Below are 21,195 nucleotides of genomic sequence, written 5' to 3'. Positions count from 1 at the left end.
CTTCAGGGCCCACGTGCCACATGTCCCGTGTCTTGTGCTGCATCGCGACATGACACGCTCTATCAGTAAAATGTACTGAAATGCTAATTGGCAACAGCCGTGCTGTAATGACGGGCACTCTTTGAAGTTTGACTGAATTGAGGCGTCTTTGTTAGGCAAGGTTGTTTCTGTCTGTTTCCTCAGTACTTTCTCCGCAAACGACGGACTCCCCATCGCCTGCGTTGTGATCACTGAAACATCCCAATAATGCTGCCCGTTTGCAACTGGCCAGTAACGTAATTACTCTTGAAACGCAGCATCTGCTGCCATTACCCTATAGATGTACTGTCTAATAGAAAGCACCAGCACGGGCGCTCCAGCGAAACACCTGGGGCTTGTGTCGGATGTTTCCCTTTCCAGGGCCTTTGCGCAAATTATTTGGTCATGAAGGAAGTTATAAAAAGTCGTTTTGATACGTGTGACATTCTGGAAGTTCTACTGCATAAGAAGCAACAAACACACGAGGAATTAGAAACCACCTAGTTTTTTTTGTCTGCTTGTAAATGTGAGAAGTTTTGAAGGCACTGCATTTTGATGATATCACAGGGCTCCTGTAAGAAGGTATGAGTCTTGCCTGCAGAGCCTGGTTTCATAGAACTCTCTCTCGCCACAGCCCACCGAGGTGCAAAGTTTTGAAAAAAAAAGATGACATTGTGTACACCTGGCTGCACATTCCAGCTAAATATGACAGGGGCAGACTGCGCCTGTTGGTTGTGTCCACGCCAGAGTACACAGGTTTATGCTTTTGTCATGGTGTGAGCATGAGAAAATGTGTGTGGATTAGCCCCACACATTTTCCTAAGGTTGGTCTACCATCATTCCATTTAATAAAACATTTCACAAAAGCCCAGGCGAGCACACGCCCACCATGCGGATGGTCAAGTTCCTCACACACCCTACTTCTAACACAAAGAGGCATTCACCACAATGTATTCACTCATTCCTTTAACCTGTCCGGAAACTGGAGGGTATCTGAAGACCTCCCTATGCTACCATTCGTCTTAAATGTGCCTTTTGCTCACATTTACTAAGTTCAGCTGTCACATTAATGGTTCCCCGTTATCTAGGTAAGAGACAATCATCAGCGTCTTGAAGTTGCTGGTTACATCACTCGAACCAGATCACTCGTAGGTGAAGGACTTATCTCTGTCATGGGGTAAGCCTGCACTTTGCAAGTTGAAATTCAGCATGGTTCGACTAAGCCCTTCAACTTTCTGGGGTCGGTAAATTGAGTACCATAAAATTGGGTCATAATAGCAGGTGATAATACAGATCTGATGAGTGGGAGACACTTGGAATTAATTTCCTGATGGCTACAAGATCATATCCAACCCCAGACCACCCCGATCTGGTGGTGGAGTGGCTCTGATCTTCCCCGAGTGGGTTTCTGCCTCCCCACTCAATCCTACTCTTCCTTTGGAAGCCTAGTCTGCAGGCTGTCTGTCTCCCCTTCTTTTTCCATCTACCGACCCCTGGTCCTTTTTCCCTTTTCCTCTCTGAATTGGCCAATCTCTCCTCCTCTCTTCTTGCCTCCTCCCCCCAAACATTTTTCCTTGGGGAGTTCAACATCCATCTTGACTCCCCTGATGTGGCCACCGTTCGCTTCCGTGACCTCTGTAAACCTCTCTCCCTCACTATCCTCCCTTCTGGCCCAACCCACTCTGCAGGGCACACCCTGGATGCCCTCATCTCGATAGACATGCCTCTTTCAAATTCCTCACTTCCCCGCTCTCCTGGTCTGACCACTCTCTCCTCTCTTCCTCCCTAGACCTCCCTGGCCCCAGTCTCCTCCCCTTGCTCTGCCAGCCTCCTTCTCTGTCATTTGACCGATGAAGTGTGTGTCAGTCGCTGCATTTGCTTCCACCTTCAGTCCTACCCTGTCCCCTGCTTTGGACTCTCCATCTGACTCTGTCCGAACTAACCTCCATCTCTCAATCACCAACGCCCTGGACATCCTTGCCCCTGCCATGAGGATGCGCATGAAGCCTGCGTCCAAATGTGACTCTTGGTTAGACTCTGATTTAGCCGCTTTGAAACGAAAGTGCAAAGCTGCAGAGCGGAAGTGGCAGGCGTCTAGCTCATCCCCTGAAAAACTGGCCTGCCGCCTACTCCAAAGGCAATACCATCTGTCCATCTGCTCCAAGTAAAGAGTTCATGTCAAGCTCGCTTCTGGAGCGCAAATAACATGGCTTAATTCATTAAAATCTGCAAGGAACTTGCCAATCCTATAGCAGTCTCCTCTACTCCTCCTCCCTCCCAGGCCTTATGCTCAGAACTGGCCTACCACTTTCCCTCCAAAACTCTCGACATCCTGTCCTCTTTGTCATCTGCTCCCTCCCTCCCCCACCTTCCTCCTTCTTTCACCTCGTCAGACCCCCTTCTCACCCCCCATACTTTCCTCCCTCTCTCCCATTACACCAAATGATATCTCTAGAGTTGTCCACTCTCTGAAGGTCTCCTCTAACTAGGTGATACCCTGCTCCTCCAGAACCTTCAAGGACACTGTCAACACTCTCACCCCTGCCTTGGCTGACCTCTGCAACCTCTCCTTTGCCACAGGCTCTTTCCCTCAACCCCTCAGGCACTCCCTTGAGCACCCTCTCCGAAAAAAGCCATCTGCTGACCCCTCTTGCCCAGCTAACTATCGACCTATCTCTATCTCCCCTTTCTTTGGCAAACTCATGGAGAAGCTGGACATCCCCCAATTGAAACTCCACGCCAAAATGGCTGGCTGCCTCCATGACTGCCAGTCTGGTTTTGGGGCAGCCAGAGGCACTGAAACTGCTCTCCTGAATACCCGAGAAGACCTACTCTCTAATCTGGACTCCAACTCTCAGTCTGTTCTGATCGTCCTCAATCTCTCCTCTAATTTTGACACTGTCAGCCACTCCATCCTCATAAACCATCTCTGTGATACCCTAGACATCACGGACAAGGCACTGGTGTGGCTTACCTCTTTCCTCTCTAACATACCCTCCCAAGTTCAAATGTGTCCTTTTCTTTCCTCCACCTGTGGCATCTCTCAAGGTTCTATCCTATCGCCATGGTTCTTCAACATCTACCTGGACCCTCTAGCCCACCTGATCTCCACCTACTCTCCTCACTTCCAGTGTTATGCAGATGACACACAGGTCTCTTTCTGGCTGCCTTCCCCTACCTCCTCCTCCTGTTCCTGCCTCATACCTGCTATTCAGGCATGGTGCTCTGCCAATGATCTCTGCCTCAATGCCAGCAAGACATCAATCCTTCTCATTGTGACGCCTGCTCCTAGTTTCCCCCTCACTCTCTGTCCAGACTCGTTAGGTCCCCTCCCCTCACCCACCTGTAAGGCAAAAAACCCTGGGATCATCTTCGACTCCTCTCTCTCCTTCTCTCCACACATCATGGACCTTGTCCCGTGCTAAACTCTCCACCTGCCACTGCAACTGGGCCCTGGTTACTTCAGAGTCATACAGGGACCAGACCACTCCCCTACCAGTCCCTCCCAGCATCCTTTGCCAGCACTTGTCCTTGGGCACCCTTTCCCTGACTACCATATCCCTGTCCTCCTGGCCACTGCCTTTTCCTCCCCTCCCCCTCTTTCCCCTGGCACTAGACGCCTTGGGCTGAATAGCAATCCCCCGCCCCCACCCGTGGGGTTTCTCCACTCTTGCACTTCCCCCTCTACCCCCCAAACCGTTTCCCCCTTGCACTTATCACCTCATCAAGAACTTGCAAGTTAGGAATGTCACCAGGCCAATATAACAGTTTCTTTCTTCTTTGTGTTGTTTTCGTATGATATCCCACGTCCTATTCCCCCGGCCCTCTTCTTGTCTTGTGGAACCTGGAAACACATGTGTATAGGCACCATACAAATGTCCAATAAAGAAATAAATAAAAAGTGCTATGTCAACGTCCTCACCCTTGATGCCTTTGACGCACAGTCACACCTACCTATCGTCCTCACCATGGCAGTGAAAGACCTTGAAGGCGGCCAATCAGTGAGGAGTTCAGACAATCCAGGCAACCTGCCATCCTTTATATACATAACTTGCTGCTTATTCAGAGGATTCCTATCACAAAAGGGCTCTTACTTGGTTATTCTGTTCACAGCCAAGGCCGAGAGGAACGAATGCAGGAAGACAAAGCCAGCAGAGGGTTCGTGGTCGTCTTTCTGCCACTACCTCCTGAACACCCCATGTGCTGAGACACTCCATCCAGTGTCACATGTAATTGACTTTCCTATCTGTAGGTGTACATGAACATCTATTCAACAGGTTGCCGCCTGCTTAAGAAGTATTTTCTGTGTTAATTCTATGAAGTAGCTCAGCGATTGAAGCTTCCGTGTCAGAGATCAATTGGCAACCCGCAGTAACAGGTTTGAATCCGGTCAGGGCCCATTTTGCCTTTGCTCCTTACAAGGCCAACACATGGGGTACTATTGGCTTGTGCAATAATAACACCTGACATGGCTGCTCATACAACTGGGCAGAATTCATCAGGAAGTATTACTTTTCTATAGGTTGAATTAGACTCTTTAGATTAATGTCTTACTACATTGACATTGCTAATGCATATTTGCTGAACGCCCTTTATACATAATAAGCCTCCTTTTTGAGTTAAGGGCTTAGTCTCTACCATTTAACCACAACTATGGTTCCATAACTTGGCATCAGCACCAGGGGTTCAGGGGGCACCCACATGGGCACAATGCCTCTCTACCCTTGCCACGGAGCATCTAGAAACAGACCCGCACATAGTACCCGCGTACTTCCGAACTGCAGTCATAAAAAGAGCAGAAAAGATATCTTGCATTTTCCCTCTCTCCCCATTCACGCAACACACCCTGTGCTTTCACGTCACCAAAACCCCTGGAGGCAAATGTAAACGGCAGAAGTGCATGGGGTATTACCCAATTTGATCGATTTTAATCAATCGGATTTTAATAGATCGAATGGTACTGGCCGAATTCGGCCAGATGTACCCTTCGATCAATTGAAATTGATCAAATTGGGTAATCGCTACCGAACATGGGGAGCGGAGGTCGCAGGGGTGCCCCCCGCTCTCCATGTTCGGTAGTGATGGCCTTGGGGGGTAGCAAGGGTGTCCCCTTTTTCTTGTGGATTGGAGACGGGGGACAGGAAAAAAAAAAGAGAAAAATAGATCCTGCGGCGTCGGAGCGTCAGAAGGAAGCAGACGTGCAAAAGGTAAGTTGGGGGAGGAGGGGATGTATTGGGGGGCGGAGGGGCATATATTTGTGGAGTTTGGACGCAGCAAAATTGGTTTTGCAAAGAAACTGACTACAGTAAATTCCGCTGCAAACAATTCTGCCACGGCCAAATCACACAGACCGTGCATGGTACACATAAACCAGTAACATAGCATAACATGAGCTCTTAAGGGAGGATTTAATTCTCAATTTAGCTGTTTCGTCAATTCACTGCCCCCATTGCAATTTCCCGTACCTAATTTGGAAATAAATCATTTAAAAAAGCTCCATGCTCTGACTGTGAGTTCCAGTGAAGATGCTGGATTTCCTGTCATGCTCTGATAGGCTCAGCGCTGCTTAGTGTCTGCTCTATGTTCGCGCGTGAGCGACATTCGAAAAGTGAGTAAGACTGTGAACAGAAACTCCTGCCCACAGGAGCAGGTTCTTGGTGGCCCTCTAAATGTGTTGGCTTACAACGCGCATGCTCCCTCACCAGTGATTATACTGGTATGGGCTGGTGGGAGTTGTAGGCTAAAACATCTGGAGGGCTAGAGGTTGTGTACCCTTAAAGTAGAATGGCCAAATTAAGAAAATATTACTTTGCCCATCAGGAGGCCATGTTTTATCGAATATAAATATGTCACTCTCCTTTGCCGACGTGAGGCTTAAAACGGAATGTGCAGGGATTTAATGGGGCTGAGGGATGGGAAGAAAGTTCGATTTTATTTAGTTAAATAAGTGATAGTCACCTTTCAAATCAGTTGCCTGTTTGGTTTGAAAGACACGACTTGGCTTTACACAGAGAGTAGGCTCGCACTGCATTGATCTAACAGTGGAGAAGGCTGCTGACATACAGTAAAGTCAAGTAAAAGGACGTTGACATTTATGAAACAAATGACTCTAGTCCCAACTATTCATTATTTTTTTAGAGACGTTTCTATGAAAATCGGAAATGCGTGTTCCCGATTCATGCAACTGGCATACACAAATGCCAGGACTCACAGAACACAATGCATGTAGTTTTGCATGGCGGCTTCCAATTACTGGGCCCGGGGACGTCATGATAGACACTCCGCACAGTCAGTTAATTCCCATTATGTAAAAGGACGTCTGAAAATGGCCAACACAGCCAAGCATAACTCGATTTCCACTCCCTAGTATGATTAGTCTCTCAAAGTGTACCTCATACAATCCTGATCCCCCTTCTACACATTTATACAAGTTATATAATATATTTCCATGAGCTAGATAAAAGAAAATGTGCTCAAATGAGCTACCGGTTCTATGGTATCTCGTGGCTATGAACAGGCATCCCATATTTAGATACATAGAGACAAGATGTACAACTTTGAGACAACATTTGACAGAGAATCGAGCGATATTAGAAAAGTCACGATCAGGTGATAAAAAACTTTGCAGGACACATAAAAGAGCCAAACACATTCAAAGAATGTTGTGGCGCATTAATGTCCATAATACCGGACACCCACAACTCAATTGGATGAAGCCAAGATGTAAGAACCATTGAAAGTGAGGAGAGACTTGATCTGCTGCAAAAAATGGGTTCCAGAAAATGTGGACGGGTGCTTGTGGTTTTGCTTGGCGAGAAATAAACACATGTTGCATGTACCATGACCTTAACTTGTCACCCGTCTAGTCACAATGATAAAAGTGTACCAGCAGAAGATGATACATGCATTAGGGACAACAGATTATTATCCGGGAACATTTGAAGGAGGCAATGCAAAAAGCTTCCATTGGAAAAGATGAGAAATTGCAACATGTGCAGTGATATGTTCGACATGGTGTCACTGTGACACTTCTTAGGGTGGTAAACAGGAGAGGCAGCGGAATATCACCTCATGGTGCTTTGGGTGGTGTGCACATATGAACATTTCCGGGAAACTGGAAGTGACATCGCATGACCTTTGACCTTTCAAGGACATCACAGGAAGTGACCTCAAGTGGCCTTTTACCAGAATGATCGGCACGCAGATTATTGACAGAGCAAGACACCAGCATATATTCATCCTGGGAAGCCTGCTTGGAAAACTGATAGGATATCAGAAAACGAACCAGAACATTCCTTTCGAGTACATGAAAGCATTTGTTTCTGCGTGGCATTGTGAATCGCGGATTGCGATCGCCACTGAAAAGGCACGCACAGCAAGGGATTGGCTCCACAGAGCTACTAGTGGTGGACAACCGATTTGCTTAGAATCTGCTGCCATGTTCTTCTCAGGCATGCCATCAGAATGTAGTAAAACATGGCATTGAAAATATCAGTCAGATGCCACACAGCTCAAAGAAAAACAGAACAAATAGGTTCAGGAATGCTACAACTGACAAGGTGATAGTTTTAGACAAGTAACAATGATTGAAGATAACTACATCACCTTTCTATATAGTGCTTCATACTGGACTTCACTTGCTTCATGTGCTGTAATAATTGGTTTTGCTGGCATTAGCCACTTTTATGGCACTCTATTTTTTTTTTTTTCATGGATAAAAGGTAGAGTTGTCCCTGCTGCGATCCATAACTTTGTCCTTCAGGTGGAACACAGATGTCCTATGCTATCCCTTAACCAGCACTTTCAAGTTTCACCATGCCATGCACAGGAAGGTATGGTATGGTAATATTTTTTGTGAAGCGCCTATACACAAGGCAAGTGTTTCAAAGCACTCATGGAGGGAGGAAACAAGGGGAAAAAAACAACAGTCATTCAGAGCTCTTGAATTTCTGAACAATACAAGTCTGCACAGGCAGAGTAAGCGCATATAGTACAATTAACAGTGGGGATAATGGCAAATAGGTCTAACAATGATTCTGCAGTTTTTCCAAGTGCATTGAGGCGCCAGCATGCAAGGAGGGGAGACAGGGGAAGATAAATCGATGATCTTCAAGGCATGGTACGTTCTGATTGGGAAAGTGCACATATGGTACAGGAGAGAGGGTGGGGGAGGACAAGTGCAGGAGGGGGATCCAAGTGCACCCAGTCAGTCAGAAACTGGTTAGTGCTGAGAGATGCCATACTCATAGGTCATTGACCAAGTACAGTAGCGATGAGGCAAGTGCAGGCCCAGAGGCAAGTGCGAGAAGACTGGCAAGGGTGCCAGGGACCTGGGAGACTCTGAAGTACACCCGGCGGCCAGTCGGGAAAGCTGCGTGGAAAAGGAGGGAGAGAGGGATAGAGCGGAGAGGGAGGTTAGCAGGGTAGAGGGAGAGAGAAGGAGGAGGAGAAGAGGAATGTCTTAAGGAGTGTCCGGAACGTAAGGAGATCAGGCTCAAAGCAGAGGATGGCAGGGAGGCTATTCCAGAGGGAGGCCCCTGCTGAGGATAAAGATCTCCCTCCAAATCTCTGCTTGGAGAACCGGCTCACTCGCAGAAGGTTGGAGGTAGATGAGCTCAGGGCTCGGGAGGAAAAGTATTTAGGCAGGCATTGTTGCAGATAGGTAGGTCCCAGGCCCCAGAAAGCCTCATGAAGAATGAAGAGGGTCTTGAACTTGATGCTCAGTCTTGTTTTTTCTTGGATTTCTGGAACTTGTAGTCATACATTTAAAATGGAAAGACAAAACGACCATTCCCTTAAAGAAATAATAGTAGCTAACTAATGGTCAATCTTTAGAGTTTTATGATCCCCTGAGAAGACTTCCTTGTGATTAATGAGTTGAACTCTTTCATCTGACGGCATAATTTTGAGAAATTGCCCTGGGCATACTCTCCAGCTCTGAAACTTTCTTCCATTGTAGATCCGCAACCTACAAGACCTCTTCATTTTTCCAACAAACCCATTAAAGCTGACTATTCTCCCCAGCCTACAACTGAAACTCATGGGCTCTGTTGGCCCATCCATGCTCCATGTCACTTTCATATTTCACAAGCCAAACATGTCAATGCCATTTCACGAATACAGGACACTACTGATCCACTGGTCAGCTAGGAAACATTCGCAACAATGACTACGCATGGTTCATAAGACACTTTACACCTTGGGTACCAAAACTGGCACACCAGAGAAGTGACGAGAAATGTGTGCGGCAGCACAATTGCAACATTTCTCCGGCACTCACAAACTGCATCTATCTCAACCCACTTAGGAAACAGTCAACAATGCATGCTTGTAACCAAGCACTAAACAACAACCCTACAATGTCCCCAGACAAGCCCACAGCACTGCTGGCCGATGTGCACAATCCATCTATAATGATGCCGCTTCAGACCAGAGGCCACCTGCTTATAATCGCAATATAAATGGCTGTTATTATTCCTAAGTCTGTTTATGGATTTTGGAAGGATGAAGGGCTGCATCAGTCATGCAAGATTTTGACCTTGCAAAGTCCCGGCCATGCCCATATCAAAGGCACGCGCTTACCGTTTGTGTGCTAGTCCACCAGACTAATGCCAATTAACATAACATTACAAAGTCAAGTGATTGCGTGTGAGTGGAGGTTGGGGGGAGTTAAGGATTGTCACAGTTTTCAGCACACCCGCAACAGTTCCGAACCCACCAATGAAATATTTGCTCAGTGGCTAAGCACTGTGGTATCCAGAACATCACGCCAGTTGAGGTGATGTGATATGATATTTTATTTATATCGCACTCGTACACAGGTACCGAGAGAGGCTACTTTTATTCAGGAGAAAATGTTGGGCAGATATAATTGTTATCGAAACTCAAGCAACATCATTATCTGTAATTGTACAGGGTACATAATGCATTAATGAGCAATAATGGCCCTCACAATCAAGAATGGACCCACTTCCTTTAGTGATTTACTCAAATCACTGGTGGTACCATCAACAGGCAAGAATCTAGAGCAGCAACCTGTGGATCCTCAGACATTTTATACTTGTAGTCCCATGATTCTTCACAGTGGAGAAACTTTGATGAAAATGTTGGTGGGGACATGACCTCAGAAGAAAAGGTGACCCATTCAAATGAATGGGGACAAAATCGTGTGCCATGAAAGTTGGGGGGGACAAACACCCCCGTCCCCCCTAACATTACGCCCATGATTCTTCACCATTGACTATGCTAGCTAGTGATGTTGGGAACTGTAGTCCAAAACATCCGCAGTGACAATGGCTGCAGACCGCTGATCTAGAGAATGACATGAAAAATGTACGGATGAAATGCGCGCCTGAGCGCCAACGTAAACATGAACCCATGTTTAAAGGCATGCCTGCTGGCATCACTAGCAAGAAGCCACCCCATGCACGACACACCTGCATTACCATCATTTGAACACGATGTGATGCTGCGCGAGCTGCATTTCTGAGTCAGCAGCATTGGTCAGCAGAAATACTCGGCTTCATTTAAGCATTCTTATTGACTTTAAAATGTTGTGTGGCTTGGTCATGTGGAAACGTTTGTGAAAATGAGTACTGTGGTCTTTTACCAGCGCTATATGGCGTCTTCCTTCGAAAAGGGGCCCTTGGAGTCATTGCATCCGGCGCACGTTACGCAACGTCCACGCGCCTGGCTGAGCAGGCGCGAGGCAATTTAGGACAGCCTGTAACTGCGCCTCGTCGGGTTCGAATGAACCCTGCGCTCTGCTTGCAAGTGAAAGCGATCGGTGTAGGATTTCGCCCGAGGGCAGGTCGTGTAACTGAGCAGGGATTCCGGTGTTCACATAGCGTTGGACACGCTTCCCCGGGCGCCAGTGAATGCAGAGACCACACGCTGGGCGAGAGCTCCGACGAGCCACAATACAGCGCGCGACCTGGCTGAAAAGCAGTCACGTGAGTGCATCTACAACCACCTTCAAAAGAGTGACACTGGTAGCGTTGGTATTGCAGCTGAAAGGGGAAACTGCAAAAAATAAACAGAGTTGACATTGCCTATTAGACCAACCTAAGCCGAAGAATTTTCCAGCAAGGTCTGAAGAAAACACGATTTGTTGCCTTTCTGCGTGGGTTGGAGAGTACCCGGGCATAGTGTGATGGCCCTGTTGTCATAAAATACGCTACAGAATAGACTGATATGTTTTGGATATTTCTCCTCTGCCAAAGATAGTGAGCTAAAGAATCTGGGTAAGGCCCTTGTAACCGGGGCTTATGACCGGCAGAGGGACTCCCAGGACCCCCCTTGTTTTGTACATTGTTTATACACATCAATTTGAAGCAGTCACACAAATAAAGTTTGATGTTAAGTCTTATTGATTGTGTGCGCTTGTTTTCTTGAGTCTACACGTTTTTCGTGCTGAAGCAACTTCCTCAGGACCCAAATACTTTATACTGTAAACAGATCTAGTTTTCTGTGGATAGTCACAGTCGGCCTCAGCTTTCTCCATCGGCCAGGATGTGTGTTTCAAGTGGAGAAATTCAACATGAGGCGCATGGCGATTCGTCCCAGTTCCACGTAGGATTTTAAATCAATAACCCAGGCCTTGCAAATTCTTTAAAAAAACTACTAGACCTACAGGGAGAGTTCCTAAATTTACATATTTGACCTAAAAGAAACGCAGGCACCTCATGGTGGCCGGTGACAATGTATTTACCTCTACCTTTTGTAGAATGGTGCATGTCATCACCATAAGCACACTCAATCTTTGCCACAGTGCCGCCACCCAAAGGCCAGTCACATACAGTGAAACATTCACTCCAAACAATACTCTGCAGCAAGGTCGAGTACCAGGAAAATATTACTTGCCCTTTATACGTGCACTTGACACCTGGTGCCTGCACTTACCCTTGCACTTGCCATCAGCTGGCAGCACTTTTTATTTATTGTTTTTATTTATTTTACTGTTTATCCTATGTACTGCACCGCCCCCTCCCCCTTTCCCCAGCACTTTTTCCCCTCCCCCTCCGCTGCACTTGCCCGATCTCAATGTCACTAGGCCTAGTAAGATCATTGTCTTGTCCTTCCCTTGTTTCCCGATCCCTTGCCTCGTCGCGCCTTGAAACACTTGTGTATAGGCGCGTTATAAATGCCATATCATATCATATAAAATCTCCTTGCATATGTGAGTGGGCTGGTAGATTTTGCGAGCCCTGTAACAGTAAACATACAGGTGTAAACTAAGGTGTCTGCCCCCATTACTCATGGACAGCGAGGGCAGCTGCTTTTATGCCTCTGTGTATTCTCTTGAAGGCACATTATGGTTCCCAAATGCCCTTTACCCTTCCTTTTTCTCCCAAAGGTGTTTGATACGTTTCATATTTCTTTGGCAAAAGGCCTAGATGCCTGTCACTGCCTACATCACTGGATCAATAATGCAGCTTTTCCACACTTCCTGCTTGCGTTTCCTGTCCTCCTTGTGCATCAACAAAGACATGCATACCGCCAGGGGTGTTGCAAGGTCTGGAAAAGACCCGGGGCTACATAATGTCGGGACTGGGGGCTAGCTAACGCTTTGGTGGCAGACCCTGAGATTCTATCCGGGGCTACAACCAAAAGACCGGGGGCTATAGTCCCCAAGCCCCTCCTTCCCAGCAACGCCTCTGCATACCGCAAAACTAAGGCACAATGCTGAGCCCAGTCCATAGCTCCTAAAGGGCTGTCTGGCATCGACCATTAACCCTGCTGTGCCGGATGCCCTGTTAAACAGTGAGCAAGGCTTGCAGGGTGACTAAGAGCCCAGTCACCCTTTTTGTCAGAGAATTCTGCTGTCCAGCTCGCCATGAGCAAATGTCTTTGTCTCCATGTCAGCAATGAATCGGCAGCGTTTACTGACTTCCTGGCGGGACTTGAAAGCACATCCTGTAGCGAAAGCGTAATTCCGGAAGTGACATGCTCTCAGGAGGACTATTCCTTCATCACGGGAGTGCAAGGCATTGTGAGCATGTGGAGGCCTGGGGGTGTTAGTGGATGACTCCTTGCCAGCAGAATGTTCAGCGTTTTAGATAAATGCTTACAGTAGAGGTCCTTGGAACAGTCAGAGCGTATGGAGTGCATTCCAGACAAGTCTACGAAGGAGGAGAATACACTGGAATGCGTGGGAGATGTGTGTAGAAAGTAGCTTTGAGGATGGCAATGCCGGGACGCGGTTTGATATGAACCGGAAAAGCATACCAACAGCCAATTTCCATAGGATTAACTCACAAGATGAGTGCACAATATAAAGAAGTCGCTTAACAAAAATCTGCAGAATGTTCTCTCCTCAAAGCCACACTCTTCAAGACATCCTTTACGGGAGAATGCAACTTTTCTTGCAAATCCTGTTCATCTGTCTTTGTGACATTATTTTGGGTATAAATAACTCTTTGCTTGAAATTGTGCCAATAACTCTGATCCCACAGGAGCAAATGTTTAAATGTTTTTGGTTAATCTTTCTTGTTGTTCTTATTCAAACTTTTACATAGGAGTAAAAGCCACAGGGGGGCAGCTTCTAGGCACGCAGCAAGAGGGGTGCCCACAGAGAAGCCAAATTGCATCACTGAACAAATGTGTCTTAGGGTTCTTCATGGAAGACGGGTGGTTACAAATGGCTCTGATGTTTGCAGGAAGGCAGTTCCAGAGTGAGGCTGCCAGCAGAGTGGATGTGTGACCGCCAAGCTACAATACGTGGAAAGGAGACTGCCCAATGAGCTTGCATTGGGGCAACTCAAGTCAGGGGATAGAAGTGTAATGAGAAAAAAGCTGATTCGTGTGCTGTTAAAACCAAAAAGCTGATCTGAACACAGGAACATTTTTTTTAGATGGCGATCATTCCAAAAGAATGGAATGTATGTTGCCTGTCGTGCTTAAGGTGCAGTGAAAAAAAGACGCCTGCATAGAGTGTCTTCTTTAAAGAAATCTTGCAGGAAGCATGCATTGCGGTTTCTTGTAAGGAGATGCATGCTTTCTGTGGTTTCACCCGACTGCACCGGAAATCAGAAGGCTCAAAATAGAGCTAACAGTAGTCACCAACTGCCTGCCGAGCATTCCGATTGGCTCACAGGACGCCATTAATGACTTCCGTGTACCAAATAGCATTACAATTATCTTTGCTTTGAGGAATGAAATTGTTGCCGTTTGATTGGAGTACACTTTAGTCCTCTTAGAATACTCTGGAAAGTCCTTGGGGTTTCTACTCAAACCTGAACATCCGCTGACCATTTGGGATTCCGTCATGGAGTCCGGTGAAGGGAGAAGTAGCAGACCCATGGGGTCCGAGGTCCCGTAGCCACCCACTCCCCTAACAAGCACACCGCTGGTTTATATCCATCAAACCCCTTATATGGGGCCTAACAAAGTATCACCAATCATAACTGCAGAGAGCAGGGGGCACCCACTGTGGAATAAGGGCGAGGAATGACCCACCAGGCAGAGAGGGAAGTGCAGATCACAGCATCCCTCATATCCCTCGATAAAGTCTTCGTAAGAGAGGGAGGCTGCTGCGGACAGGTGTGGCAAGGACAAGACACCAAAAGGATATAGCGTTCTCTCCACCAATGCCTACTGCCTTTTAGACTCCTCCTGCCCTGCGTCGCCCCATCACTTGCAAATACCACCTCCCGCCGTCCTGGCCTTGCAGCGTAACCCCAATGACCAATCGGCCACTGACATGACTATTCTGGCCTTCCAGAACAGAGGATGCATATTTGCTGACACGGACAAATGTGGGATGTATGAACATTATCTCGCGCCTCTTCTTTGCCACGGTCATTACATTTGTGAGGTGTCTATCCACCCTGTAACAACTGTGAATTTGCTCGTCTTAACAATTTACATAGGAGTGGGAATGCACATATATGCACATATATGCTGTCCGACAGCACAGCGAGTAGAGCGCTCACTTTGACATCTGTGCAGAGCCTGTTAACGCTGGTTCGAATCCCGGCAGGGCCAAACTCAGCCTTTCATCCTTCCGAGGTCGATAAATGAGCACCACACACCGTGGGTAATAGCAGCGCTCAGATACCTGAGGGTTCGTAGCGTTATGTAAATGGTAAATTATTATTATATATGTTTTAAAGCTCTCCTCAGGGAACTATGTAAATAGCACTCTCTCGGCACCTCCCCCTTGCTTTGCTCTGCGTGTTTTTCAACTAAGGGGGGTGTTTTGTTCTTTATATTTGATAAAGTGTTTTCCGTTTTCTATTTGGTGGCCTTTTTTCGGTCAATTCAGACAGTTGGCAGTTAGAATGGCATTATGATAATTGGCATGCTTGTGACCAAGGATGATATTCGTTAAATATTGCCAGTAAATTATGGATAAAGATAAGTCTTATATTAATGACTTCTCATAGGATAGGCCCAATGTGCTCAATTGAAGACCTTGTCTATTTGATCTAAAACATTTGACCTAATCACATTTTATCAAATTTATTTGGCCTTTTCTCAGTCTAAAATGCGGGGGAGACCCTTCACAACCCCCCACACAGGCTGAGGGATTCCACAACACTCCTTCAATATTTAACATCCCAAATAAAAACCAAAGACCAAATAAAAACCAAAGACCCCAAGCTCGACTACCTACCACCTCTCTCACCGCAACTGAGGGTGCACAGGGTACAGTCCTCAACGTACTCCGAAGACGGTGCTTGCACATTTTTTCTGCTCCATTTTGTGAGACATGAACTGTTCATAACACACATATCCCGTTTTTCGTTTGCGGGATAAAGCCATGCACAGTTGTAATGTTATAGCTTAATTGATATGGACATACATGTAATCAATTGCATAGTATGCGGCTGAGCACCATGGACCAGTCAGTCGTTTTCTTTCAACCTACTAATAAGTAGTGTTTTTAATAATTGTGTTTTTAGAATTCCAGCTATCCCATGGAATATTCTACCAGTTGAATCAACCATTTAATTGAAATAAACTGTGGATTCCTGCATGAGATACCTGTATGCAATGTTTCTTATTCATGCACTCAACGAATGAATATTCATATTATGTATGTTTTGGAGAAAAAAATGCAGAAGAACGCATTCTTTTTTTAAACGACCTTTTGCAAATGCCATTTAAAGGCAGAACAGTGGAACAAAGGACTGCATTGATAATCAAATGCCATGACTGCTGGGGAGCGATTCTTTGTAAATTAAGACTTCTAACTGCGATAAAGGCAGAGCAGAACCTGTGGACTTCTTGTGCATTCTTCTCATGTTGTTCAGAAACAATCCTGCTGATTGGAACCACGTTGGCTTCTCGCCGCCTACACCCACACTCTCAAATTTGTCTACACCCACACTCTCAAATTTGCGCCAAACAGTGTTCTTCGTAAACTAAGCACCCTTCGGTTTGAATAACTCCACTGCCTTCAAAGGAAGAGAAACGTGTGCTTTCATTATCCGCCTTTACTCTGAGTAGGTCCAAGGGCCAGGATCCCTTTATACTAATTTACAGTGTGATACCAAAAGGCTGTGCTACTTTAGTTATGAAATGCATGTTCGACCTTCCTCTGGAAAATAGAACACTAATGCACGCTACTCTTCAACATGGACTATGACAGGCCCCTGGAGCAACGAGGAGTAGGTTACTTCATATCCACTGCACATGGTGCGGGGCACAGCTCTTATTCCCATCCCCGGCAGGGATATATCACTGCGATGGCAGCCCCTATCCACAGTCTGGGCTATTTGGCCGTCCTACTGGCACTGATCCACTCCCTCATGCAGCGAGTGAGGGCATAACTGCCATTCCGGAGGTTCACATGCGTGGATCCATTGCGCCACCACAACAGATAAAGGACATGCATGTGTGCAACCCTGATGCGCTGGCAAAGAATTATTTTACTACATAGAGACCCATTGATAGGGCAACATTGAAGCCCTTAACTTAGATCAGGACAAAAGGAACTGTCTCAAAGGGAAAGAACTTGATAAAAAGAGAAAAGTATTTCCCTCACACCTAGGGGCAACAACTTTTTTAGTTTCCTCTTTCCTCTGAAAAAAGTTTTCCTTTATCATGTGTAGAAGAACTTTTGTTGATATTTGAATTTCAGTTTGTTATGTTGTTGAATATGTTTTTAAAAATGTCTACAATTTTCCCACTTACTTTCTTGTAGCCAAAGAACCATCAAGTTGAATGACTGTGTCTGTTTCTGAACCTATGTAATGCACAGAAATTTTCTTATGCACTTTGTAATTATTAATACAACTTTGTAGAAAATGCACGAATGCTTTGGACTAGATTATTTCTCCAAATGGAGTTTTTGATTTATTGTCTCCAACCTGCTTATTATTAGTGGCTAACACATTATTGTTTTGGTTTTCTTTCTCCCTCCAACCTTATCATCCTCACTAGAAAGCGGACTAATACGAGGACTAGTGGTTTGATAAAATCTTGAGCTCCCTCGCAAAGAAATAGTCGAGTATTTGCTCCCTCAACAATCACTTTAGACTTAGTCTAACAAAGGGTAGGATACACTTATTGTTTATGGCACTGGCGGGTAATGCCATGAGTGTTCTGCAATGGCCCATTGCAAGGGTAATTGGGTTAGAAGGCACACTTATTGTTTATGGCACTGGCGGGTAATGCCATGGGTGTTCTGCAATGGCCCATTGCAAGGGTAATTGGGTTAGAAGGCACACTTATTGTTTGTGGCACTGGCGGGTAATGTCATGAGTGTTCTGCAATGGCCCATTGCAAGGGTAATTGGGTTAGAAGGCACACTTATTGTTTATGGCACTGGCGGGTAATGCCATGGGCGTTCTGCAATGGCCCATTGCAAGGGTAATTGGGTTAGAAGGCACACTTATTGTTTATGGCACTGGCGGGTAATGCCATGGGTGTTCTGCAATGGCCCATTGCAAGGGTAATTGGGTTAGAAGGCACACTTATTGTTTGTGGCACTGGCGGGTAATGTCATGAGTGTTCTGCAATGGCCCATTGCAAGGGTAATTGGGTTAGAAGGCACACTTATTGTTTATGGCACTGGCGGGTAATGCCATGGGTGTTCTGCAATGGCCCATTGCAAGGGTAATTGGGTTAGAAGGCACACTTATTGTTTATGGCACTGGCGGGTAATGCCATGGGTGTTCTGCAATGGCCCATTGCAAGGGTAATTGGGTTAGAAGGCACACTTATTGTTTATGGCACTGGCGGGTAATGCCATGGGCGTTCTGCAATGGCCCATTGCAAGGGTAATTGGGTTAGAAGGCACACTTATTGTTTATGGCACTGGCGGGTAATGCCATGGGCGTTCTGCAATGGCCCATTGCAAGGGTAATTGGGTTAGAAGGCACACTTATTGTTTATGGCACTGGCGGGTAATGCCATGGGTGTTCTGCAATGGCCCATTGCAAGGGTAATTGGGTTAGAAGGCACACTTATTGTTTATGGCACTGGCGGGTAATGCCATGGGTGTTCTGCAATGGCCCATTGCAAGGGTAATTGGGTTAGAAGGCACACTTATTGTTTATGGCACTGGCGGGTAATGCCATGGGTGTTCTGCAATGGCCCATTGCAAGGGTAATTGGGTTAGAAGGCACACTTATTGTTTATGGCACTGGCGGGTAATGCCATGGGTGTTCTGCAATGGCCCATTGCAAGGGTAATTGGGTTAGAAGGCACACTTATTGTTTATGGCACTGGTGGGTAATGCCATGGGTGTTCTGCAATGGCCCATTGCAAGGGTAATTGGGTTAGAAGGCACACTTATTGTTTATGGCACTGGCGGGTAATGCCATGAGTGTTCTGCAATGGCCCATTGCAAGGGTAATTGGGTTAGAAGGCACACTTATTGTTTATGGCACTGGCGGGTAATGCCATGAGTGTTCTGCAATGGCCCATTGCAAGGGTAATTGGGTTAGAAGGCACACTTATTGTTTAATGCAACTATTGAATTCACGCATGAATTTACACTTTTTTTCCAAAGCTGTGAAATACGACTTTGCCTTCTAATGTTATTGTGAACACGTGGCATCTGGCAGAGTCCGGTCCTGCAGGCACAAACAGGCAAGTGAAAACATACATGTGCTTCTTATTTATTAAATTGATGATCTAATTTGGTTTCACATTTTATGAATGTACATAGCCATGTTGTTTAAACATTCAACTATGTTTACAGTTGCTTGTTGTTAATGACTGGTCCTCATGGTGACAGAGTCCATTCCTCTCACTAAAACCGTCTTCTGCGAGCAGTGGTCGAAGTGAGCGGGAGCGGTTGGGAGCGGCGCTCCTCTACTCTTTCAAATTAAGTTTGACTGTTTCTATACTTTTATTTTAAAAAGAAAACGTTCTGGAATGATTTCGTTGCAAAAGAAAAGTGTAGGAAGAAGTTGAAACTTGATCTTTCAGTGTGGTGCACTGAACGTTCCCTTAAACAGCAGGTGCATGTGTTTGGGGGGTTTGTATTGTGTGTGGGAGGGGGTGTGGCGATGGGGTTTGTGGGGATCGCTGGCAGGCCAGTAGGCAACACAGTTCCACTACTTATTTTCATACTCTTCGACCACCGCCTGGGAGCAGTGCACAACTGTGGCAGAGCGGGCAGTGAAGACTGCTGCTCAGCAGCGTGTCTGTGGTCACAAGGCAGAGTTACTCAGCATGCATGGGGAAGACTGAAAGTCTGTTACTTCCCGATTTTTTAGCAAACTGGTGAAGAAGCATTCAAAACATTGTCTCTGCTGTCAATACTTTGGCAGGCCTCACATGTTAAGAGTGAAGAGATGCACCTATAACTTCCAGAGTGTCGTGCTTAAGAGGGTAGACTGTCTGCAGAATCATTAATCACAGACTCTTAGCACTCCTCCTCAGTTGCCATTCTGATTCGGAGAAGTGATCACATGTGAGCTATGCCTGGCACACGCTTCTTCATGGCAGTGTCAGCGGTGCAGGCAGTTTTTGTGTGAGTGGGCAGGCAGCTCCTGAAGGGGCACAGGACTTGTAAATGGCTCAAGATCAGTTATGGCAGTTGAATATTTTTAGTGGCGGGAAATGTACAACTCCCAAACAGCACAAGCAACCAAGTGCAGTGCAGAACCCCCTCATAATCTAAGGAGAGTTGAGGAAGGGGTTCCCTCCTCTATTTTATTTTAATAATGCTTAGGAATAGTACATTCTACAGCACAAGTCTTGAGAAAATTGCGCAAAAAGCCATAGAATTTACATTTGGTTCTCTAGGATAACACAATGAAAAAGGCCAGTAAATGCCATCACACCAACAGAACTCAGGAGCATGTTACAACTTTGCAATGATACCTGTGGCCACCACATATGACAGCATTGCATTATAAGTCCATTTCATGAACCTGTGTCATGACATGGGCCAGCATTGCCAATACAAATCACTTTCATGAAGCTGCAGCCACAATCGATCAATACCAGTATGTCTGCTATAAATCACTTTCATGAAGCCGAGGCCACAATCTACATATGCCAGTAGGGTAACTGTGAATCTCTTTCATGAAGTTGCAACCACAATCTCCCTATGCCAATATGGTCAATGTGAATCACTTTCATGAAGCTCAGCCAGAGTCTATTCCAGCACTGGCAACTGTAAATCACTTCAAGAAGGTAAGGCCACAATCCATCTGTGTCATAAATGCTCACTGTAAATCACTTTCATGAAGTTGCCGTATCAACTATGCCAGTAGTAGTCAATGTAAATTACTTTCATGAAGCAGCAGCCATAATAGCTTGATGCCCATATGCACACTTTGATGCAAACATGTTCATGGACAAGAAAGGCTCACTCACTGCACTGGGCATGCCACCACGCAAATGAAGAACTGCCATATTTGTATGCATGTTTGCAACAATGGGGGACATGGATTTGGCATCACAACAGTGACCTAGACTCTCTTTTGAAACATTAGCGGGCTCTGCAGAGCAAAGAACACAAGAACCTGTGTTATCATTTAATTATTTGATTTGTTCAAAATACCTATGTTTTGATGCTTGCTCTTTATCCAGACACTGTGGATCCCATCACCAACCTTTTTCAGGGATATCCTGTCCGAATCATTCCTGAAAGCCGATGTTTATGCATGTCAGTCTGCACACTGCCTGTCTCTGCCCTCAATCATCTTATATCAGTGCTAGCTGTAGCACCCACCTCTCAACACACGTTAAGGTAATACAGCTTGACATCTT

General features: G+C 46.0%; 1 protein-coding gene across 7 annotated transcripts in view; it reads right to left on the bottom strand.

The window, feature by feature from the left end:
- The window catches only part of SLC8A1 (solute carrier family 8 member A1), a 1,145,942-nt gene that overhangs the window by 614,739 nt on the left and 510,008 nt on the right, over positions 1 to 21,195 (bottom strand). The gene's annotated exons all lie outside the window — the stretch shown is intronic.

This window comes from Ambystoma mexicanum, chromosome 4p, assembly GCF_040938575.1.
Source record: "Ambystoma mexicanum isolate Mex_15411 chromosome 4p, UKY_AmexF1_1, whole genome shotgun sequence".
Classification (NCBI taxonomy): domain Eukaryota; kingdom Metazoa; phylum Chordata; class Amphibia; order Caudata; family Ambystomatidae; genus Ambystoma; species Ambystoma mexicanum.
Note: the sequence above shows the minus strand (reverse complement) of the source record. Positions and strands in the feature narration are given on the sequence as shown.